Genomic DNA, 7,737 nt, shown 5'->3' with positions numbered 1-7,737 from the left:
GCTTTCTGATTCTGTCTCCTGATCCTTTGCTGAGGTTTGCTTCTAACAAAGATGTGCAGGTTAGGTGGTTGGGCCATGCTAAAATTGTCCCTTCGTGTCAGGTGGGTTAGCAGGGTAAATACATGGGGCGACGGCGATGGGGCCTGGGTGGGATTGTTGTCAGGTGCAGGCTGGATGGGCCAAATGGCCTCTTTCTGCACCATAGGGATTCTATGATTCTATTTAACATCATGGTTTAAAATATGAAAATGAAGGGGGGGGAGCGGGGGGTAAAGAAGATAGAAATAGTGTATTTGAGCTAATAAATGTTTTTTAATTAACACTAACGCCCTGCCTGACTTCCCAGCACATTTATTTGCATGATTTTACAATGTGTATGTGTCCGTTCATTCATATTTTTGACTAAATCTGGAAGAATTTTGCAAACAAGTTGCAAATAGTGGTAGACTCAGCGACTGTGAGGTGAAGATGGTTTCTGTGAGCCTCACAAGTTTGGAAGGTTCTACTAGTGGGAGAGACTGGAACTCAAGGGCACAACCTCAGAGTGAAGGGTCGCTCCTTTAAAACTGAGATGGGGAGAAATTTCTTCAGCCAGAGGGTGGTGAATCTGTAGAACTCATTGTCACAGAGGGCTGTGGAGGCCAGGTCATTGAGTATCTTTAAGACAGAGATAGATAGGTTCTTCATCAATAAGGGGACCAAAGGTTACAGGGAGAAGGCAGGAGAATGAGGATGAGAATCATATCAGCCATGATTGAATGGCAGAGCAGACTCGATGGGCCGAATGGCCTATTTCTGCTCCTATATCTTACGGTTCAGATTTCCCTTCCCGCTCTGTGGAAAGCCAGGGTGACATGTGCTAAGATCCTGGACTTAAACAGAGTGCAGGCAGAAGGGGAAACCCAGGCTGCCTGGCTTCTCCGGATTACTGTGCAACTTCATCAGTTGGCCATCTTCCTATGAGGCAAGGCCTTGATCAGGGCTGGCCACACATGACTTACTCCAAATTCTGCGCGTGGATCATTACTCGGCCGGTCGCGGGGCAGTTTGTCCGAGAAGGACGCCTCACATCATCCACCTACCAACTGGACTCAAAAACAAGAACCACCCAAAGCCTTCATGAGGAGCAGAAGATTCCTGCACTGACTCCTTCAAAGAACAAAGAACAGTACAGCACAGGAAACAGGCCCTTCGGCCCTCCAAGCCTGTGCCGCTCCTTGGTCCAACTAGACCAATCGTTTGTATCCCTCCATTCCCAGGCTGCTCATGTGACTATCCAGGTAAGTCTTAAACGATGTCAGCGTGCCTGCCTCCAGCACCCTACTTGGCAGCGCATTCCAGGCCCCCACCACCCTCTGTGTAAAAAACGTCCCTCTGATGTCTGAGTTATACTTCGCCCCTCTCAGCTTGAGCCCGTGACCCCTCGTGATCGTCACCTCCGACCTGGGAAAAAGCTTCCCACTGTTCACCCTATCTATACCCTTCATAATCTTGTATACCTCTATTAGATCTCCCCTCATTCTCCGTCTTTCCAAGGAGAACAACCCCAGTCTACCCAATCTCTCCTCATAGCTAAGACCCTCCATACCAGGCAACATCCTGGTAAACCTTCTCTGCACTCTCTCCAATGCCTCCACGTCCTTCTGGTAGTGCGGCGACCAGAACTGGACGCAGTACTCCAATTGCGGCCTAACCAGCGTTCTATACAGCTGCATCATCAGACTCCAGCTTTTATACTCTATACCCCGTCCTATAAAGGCAAGCATACCATATGCCTTCTTCACCACCTTCTCCACCTGTGTTGCCACCTTCAAGGATTTGTGGACTTGCACACCTAGGTCCCTCTGTGTTTCTATACTCCTGATGACTCTGCCATTTATTGTATAACTCCTCCCTACATTATTTCTTCCAAAATGCATCACTTCGCATTTATCCGGATTAAATTCCATCTGCCACCTCTCCGCCCAATTTTCCAGCCTATCTATATCCTGCTGTATTGCCCGACAATGCTCTTCGCTATCCGCAATTCCAGCCATCTTCGTGTCATCCGCAAACTTGCTGATTACACCAGTTACACCTTCTTCCAAATCATTTATATATATCACAAATAGCAGAGGTCCCAGTACAGAGCCCTGCGGAACACCACTGGTCACAGACCTCCAGCCGGAAATAGACCCTTCGACCACTACCCTCTGTCTCCTATGGCCAAGCCAGTTCTCCACCCATCTAGCCACTTCTCCTTGTATCCCATGAGCCTTAACCTTCTTAACCAACCTGCCATGTGGGACTTTGTCAAATGCCTTACTGAAATCCATATAGACGACATCCACGGCCCTTCCTTCAACCGTTTTTGTCACTTCCTCAAAAAACTCCACCAAATTTGTAAGGCACGACCTCAAGTAGGGAAGAAAGAGGAATCTGAAAGAAGAGCTTGAAACTTTAACATTTAACATTAAAGCTTTGCAGCTACAGGCCCATAGGTTTGTGTATTAACCAGGCACTTTGTCATTCAGAAAGATTCCAACATTCTTGCCTCTCTCTCATGTTTGGGCTTAACATTTTACAATCAGTTCGCTCTCAGGGTGGGCGTTTGCTGTACCATTAACATCACCGGAGGGTGGCACAGTGGTTAGCGCTGCTGCCTCACAGCGCCAGGGACCCGGGTTCAATTCTGGCCTCGGGTCACTGCCTGTGTGGAATTTTGCACATTCTCCCCATGTCTGCGTTTCCTCCGGGTGCTCCAGTTTCTTTCCACAGTTCAAAGATGCAGGTTAGGTGGATTGGCCATGCTAAATTGCTCCTTAGTGTCAGGGCGATTAGCAGGGTAAATATGTAGGGTTATAGGGAGAGGATCTGGGTGCGATTGTTGGCGGTGCAGGCTCAATAGGGTGAATGGCCTCCTTCTGCACTGTAGGGATTCTATGATTCAAGAAAGCCTGGCCCAGTAAAACTTAAACTATGGTGGCAGCTTTACACGGAAGAGGAATTTGTTCTTGCTTTTTCACCGCTATGTCACCGGTTTCCTCCCACAGTCTAAAGATGTGTGGGTTAGGTTGATTGGCCAGGTTAAAAATTGCCCCTTAGAGTCCTGGGATGTGTAGATTAGAGGGATTAGCGGGTAAATATGTGGGGGTAGGGCCTGGGTGGGATTGTGGTTGGTGCAGACTTGATGGGCCGAATGGCCTCCTTCTGCACTGTAGGGTTTCTATGATTTCTATGATTTCTATGTCCCATTTTATTATCCAGTTGAGTGGAGAATTAGCTGGGAACCCATCCTGAAATTCCTAATTTCCAGTTGAGCATAAGTAGGACAGCGCAGTTCAGTGTCTTAATAATGAACGTTTTAATTTTACATCCCTGCTTTCGTAATTCTGAGATCAGCCAGGTTATAAATGCAGCCCTTCCCAAGACAGAATGGTGGGGATTCTAATCCTGATCATTCTGTGACGAGAAGGGGAGATGCAGTTACAAAGCACCATTTCTTGCTGCAGTCTGGGTACGACAAGCTGGCAAGGGTTTTCTACAGCCCTGTACAACACTTCTAAGATGATTCATTGGTTGTGCAGAATTTCGGGCATTCTCATTTTTTTTATTCATTCGTGGGACATGGGCGTCGCTGGCTAACCAGCATTTATTGCCCATCCCTAGTTGCCAGAGGACAATTGAGAGTCAACCACATTGCTGTGGCTCTGGTGTCACATGTAGGCCAGATAAGGTCGGCAGATTTCCTTCCTTAAAGGACATTAATGAACCAGATGGGTTTTTACAACAATGGTTTCATGGTCATCAGTAGATTCTTAATTCCAGATTTTTTTTATTGAATTCAAATTCCACCATCTGCTGTGGCGGGATTCGAACCCCGGGTCCCCAGAACATTAGCTGAGTTTCTAGATTACTAGTCTAGCGATAATACCACTCGGCCATTGCCTCCCCAGAGGTGTTTTGAAAGATGCTAAGTGCAAGTATATCTGTGTAAAGTCTAAAAGTAACCATCAAGTGTAAAAGTAACCATCTTCAATGGCCTACAGACTTTGGTCTGTATGTCATCTTTTAGTTTTGATTTTGTTGCTGTTCCTATTAAGGATGGAGCTTGAACCTCGCGATTGGACCCTCTAACCACATCCACAGAAGCCTGTATTTATCAATAAACTGCTATGTAGGCTTTTTGATTTGAAGAAGGAACTTATTCCAATTTTGCTGTGTCACGCAGTGTAAACGGTATCCTGGAAGGTGCTGACAACTAGTACCCTGGTAGTTTTGGATGTCACCGGATAAGTTTGTAATCTGTGACTAAAGCAAGATGCAGCGAATGCTGAAAATCAGAAATTAAGAAACGAGAAATACTCAGCAAGTGTTATGCAGTACTGAGGGGCTGCTGCATTCCTGCGGTGCCGCTGCACTGTTTCAGGTGAGTGTTAATGAGCTCCTGGCGCTGTTAATACGATAGCAGGAAATTTATCATAGAATCCGTACACTGCAGAAGGAGGCCACTCGGCCCATCAAGTCTGCACTGACCACAATCCCACACAGGCCCTATTCCCGTAACCCCACACGTTTACCCTGCTAATCCCCTGACACTAAGGGGCAATTTAGCATAGCCAATCAACCTAACCCGCACATCTTTGGACGGTGGGAGGAAACCGGAGCACCTGGAGGAAACCCATGCAGACACGGGGAGAATGTGCAAATTCCATACAGACAGTGATCCAAGGCCGGAATTGAACCCGGGTTCCTGGCGCTGTTAGGTAGCAATGCTAACCACTGTGCTACTGTGTTGCCCCACTCTGGCTTTCTCCCTACCCTTGAGTTCAGAATGGAGACTCTGGGTGGAATTTTCCCATCCTGCCCGTCACACGAATAGTCGCGGGGGTGGGTGGTGGGGGGGGGACCATGCAAAGGTCTGTTGACCTTGGGCAGGATTTTCCAGTCTTGGGATGAGCATGGCCGATAAGTCCCATCCTAATATTTCACAGTACATACTGAGGAAGGGCTGCCCTCTCTACCAGGTGAGAAGTTAAACTGAGGGACGAGGGACCCATGTGTCCTCCTGAGAGAGAATGTCAAATATCCCTTGGAATTATTTGGAAAAGTGGGCAAGTTCTCCTTGGGCAATATTTACCCGTCAATCAATATCCCTAATCAGAAACAAGTTATCTGTTTATTGTGGCATTTGTAGGAACTTGCAAATTGGCTCCCTGTTTCCTACGTTGCAACAGTCGCCATCGTTTCAAAGTATTGGTGACTGTAAAACTCCTTGGGAAATTCAGGGATCCTGAAAGGTATTATCTAAATGCAACTCTTCAAAGAGCTAACATGGGCATAATGGGTTGAATGGCCTTTTTGCACTGTCTTATTCTATGATTTGTGCAAAGTCTCCCTGGAAGGAATTTGACGTGGGCTTGACGTTTAAGGGCTAGGAGGCTATTCAGCCACAGAAGGCATCACAGCCAAGCCCAATTCTGTCCTCTGAATTCCAAGTGCACAGGCTTACACTTGGAGCTGCAGAAAGCAACCCCATGAGTCCCACTCTTTGCCCATATCCCGCATCCTCGCCACACTTAAATAATTTCCCTTTGATGGTTACTATTGAATTTATTCTCTCGCCCTATCAGACAGGTTCATTCCAAATCGCAAACCACTCATTGTGTAAAAGGAAAGCCAGCATCCCTCCCTGTCTCTTCTAGTTCTTAATGACTTCCAGCCATTGGAAACAGACTCTCTTCTTTCACTCAACTTACACCCTTTGTGATTTAAACTTCTCTATCACACCTCCTCTGAGCCTTTGCTATTCTAAGGAGAACAACCTCAGCTTCTCAGGTCTATTCATGAAGCTGTAATCCCTCAACCCCAGAACCATTTTAGTAACTCTCATATGTGGCCTCTCCAAAATCTTCCTGTCCTTCCAAAAGTGTGGAGTCCAGAACTGGCCACAATAAAGGCAAACTACTGTTTTGAACAGGTTCAACAGTACTTCCTAGTCATTGGACTTTATGCCTTGATTTGATTTGATTTATTATTGTCACATGTATTAACATATAGTGAAAGGCATTGTTTCTTGCGCACTATACAGACAAAGCATACCGTTCATAGAGAAAGAAAGGAGACAGTGCAGAGTGTAGTGTTACAGTCAGAGCTAGGGTGTAGAGAAAGATCAACTTAGTGCGAGAAAAGTCCATTCAAACACCTGATGGCAGCAGGAAAGAAGCTGTTCTTGAGTCGGTTGGTACATGACCTCAGACTTTTGTATCTTTTTCCTGACGGAAGAAGGAAGAAGAGAGAATGTCCGGGCTGGGTAGGGTCCTTAATTATGCTGGCTGCTTTTCCGAGGCAGCAGGAAGTGTAGACAAAGTCAATGGATGGGAGACTGGTTGCATGATGGATTGGGCTACATTCACGACCTTTTGTAGTTTCTTGCAGTCTTGGGCAGAGCAGGAGCCATACCAAGCTGTGATACAACCAGAAAGAATGCTTTCTATGGTGCATCTGTAAAAGTTGGTGAGAGTTGTAGCTTAAATGCCAAATTTCCTTAATCTTCTGAAAAATCTTCTGGGGCGGCACGGTAGCACAGTGGTTAGCACTGCTGCTTCACAGCTCCAGGGTCCCGGGTTCGATTCCCGGCTCGGGTCACTGTCTGTGTGGAGTTTGCACATTCTCCTCGTGTCTGCGTGGGTTTCCTCCGGGTGCTCCGGTTTCCTCCCACAGTCCAAAGATGTGCGGGTTAGGTTGATTGGCCAGGTTTAAAAATTGCCCCTTAGAGTCCTGGGATGCGTAGGTTAGAGGGATTAGCGGGTAAATATGTGGGGATAGGGCCTGGGTGGGATTGTGGTCGGTGCAGACTCGATGGGCCGAATGGCCTCCTTCTGCACTGTAGGGTTTCTATGATTCTATGATTCTATGAAGTAGAGGCGTTGGTGGGCTTCCTTAACTATAGTGTCGGCATAGGGAGACCAGAACTGGTTGTTGGTGATCTGGAAACCTAAAAACTTGAAGCTCTCGACCATTTCTACTTTGTCCCCATTGATGACACGGGACACGGTGGACAGAGTACCCTTCGTCGTCCAGTACTCCCCCGGAGCGGAGAAGCTACGGCATCTCCTCCAGAGTCTTCAACATCTCTTGTTGCTGTGGAGAAAGGCAGAGCTGTGACTGGTGACAGGATTTTTGGGGTAAGAATTAGTTTTAAGTACTTTTCCGCGGGTGTTATTTATTTATTTAATTTAGTTTTAAATTTTGGCGCGCAACCGGCAGTGGCCGCGGGGTTTACTGGGAAGGGTCTCTTGAGTTTTTTTTTTAGTGCACAGGAGGTTTAAAAGGCAGGTCCCACTATCTAGCGGGCAGCGTTGGGAGCGGGCAGCGGAGTGAGACGGAGCTGAGTGAGAACTGAGGGGCTTTGGCTCATCGGGCTTAGGCAGAAAGGGCGAGCAGGGGTGAGTTTCTTATTTTTAAAAAATTTTATTTATAAGTTACTTTTCTCCGGGTACCTTGGTAGAAATAATTTGGAACAGAGAGGAATAATCTTCATTCACTTTTTTCCCTGTGTTTAAAAGGGCAATTATGACTGTCAGGCCAGTATGTTGTTCCCAATGTAGGATGTGGGAGGTCCTGGAGGCTCCTAGCCTCCCGGACGACCATATCTGTGCTGGGTGTGTTGAGCTGCGGTTCCTAAGGGACCATGTTAGGGAACTGGAATTGCAGCTCGAGGACCTTCGCCGGGTTAGGGATAGTGAGGAGGTCATT

This window comes from Mustelus asterias, chromosome 4 (genome assembly GCF_964213995.1).
Source record: "Mustelus asterias chromosome 4, sMusAst1.hap1.1, whole genome shotgun sequence".
Taxonomy (NCBI): Eukaryota; Metazoa; Chordata; class Chondrichthyes; order Carcharhiniformes; family Triakidae; genus Mustelus; species Mustelus asterias.
This window is presented reverse-complemented; position numbering follows the sequence as displayed.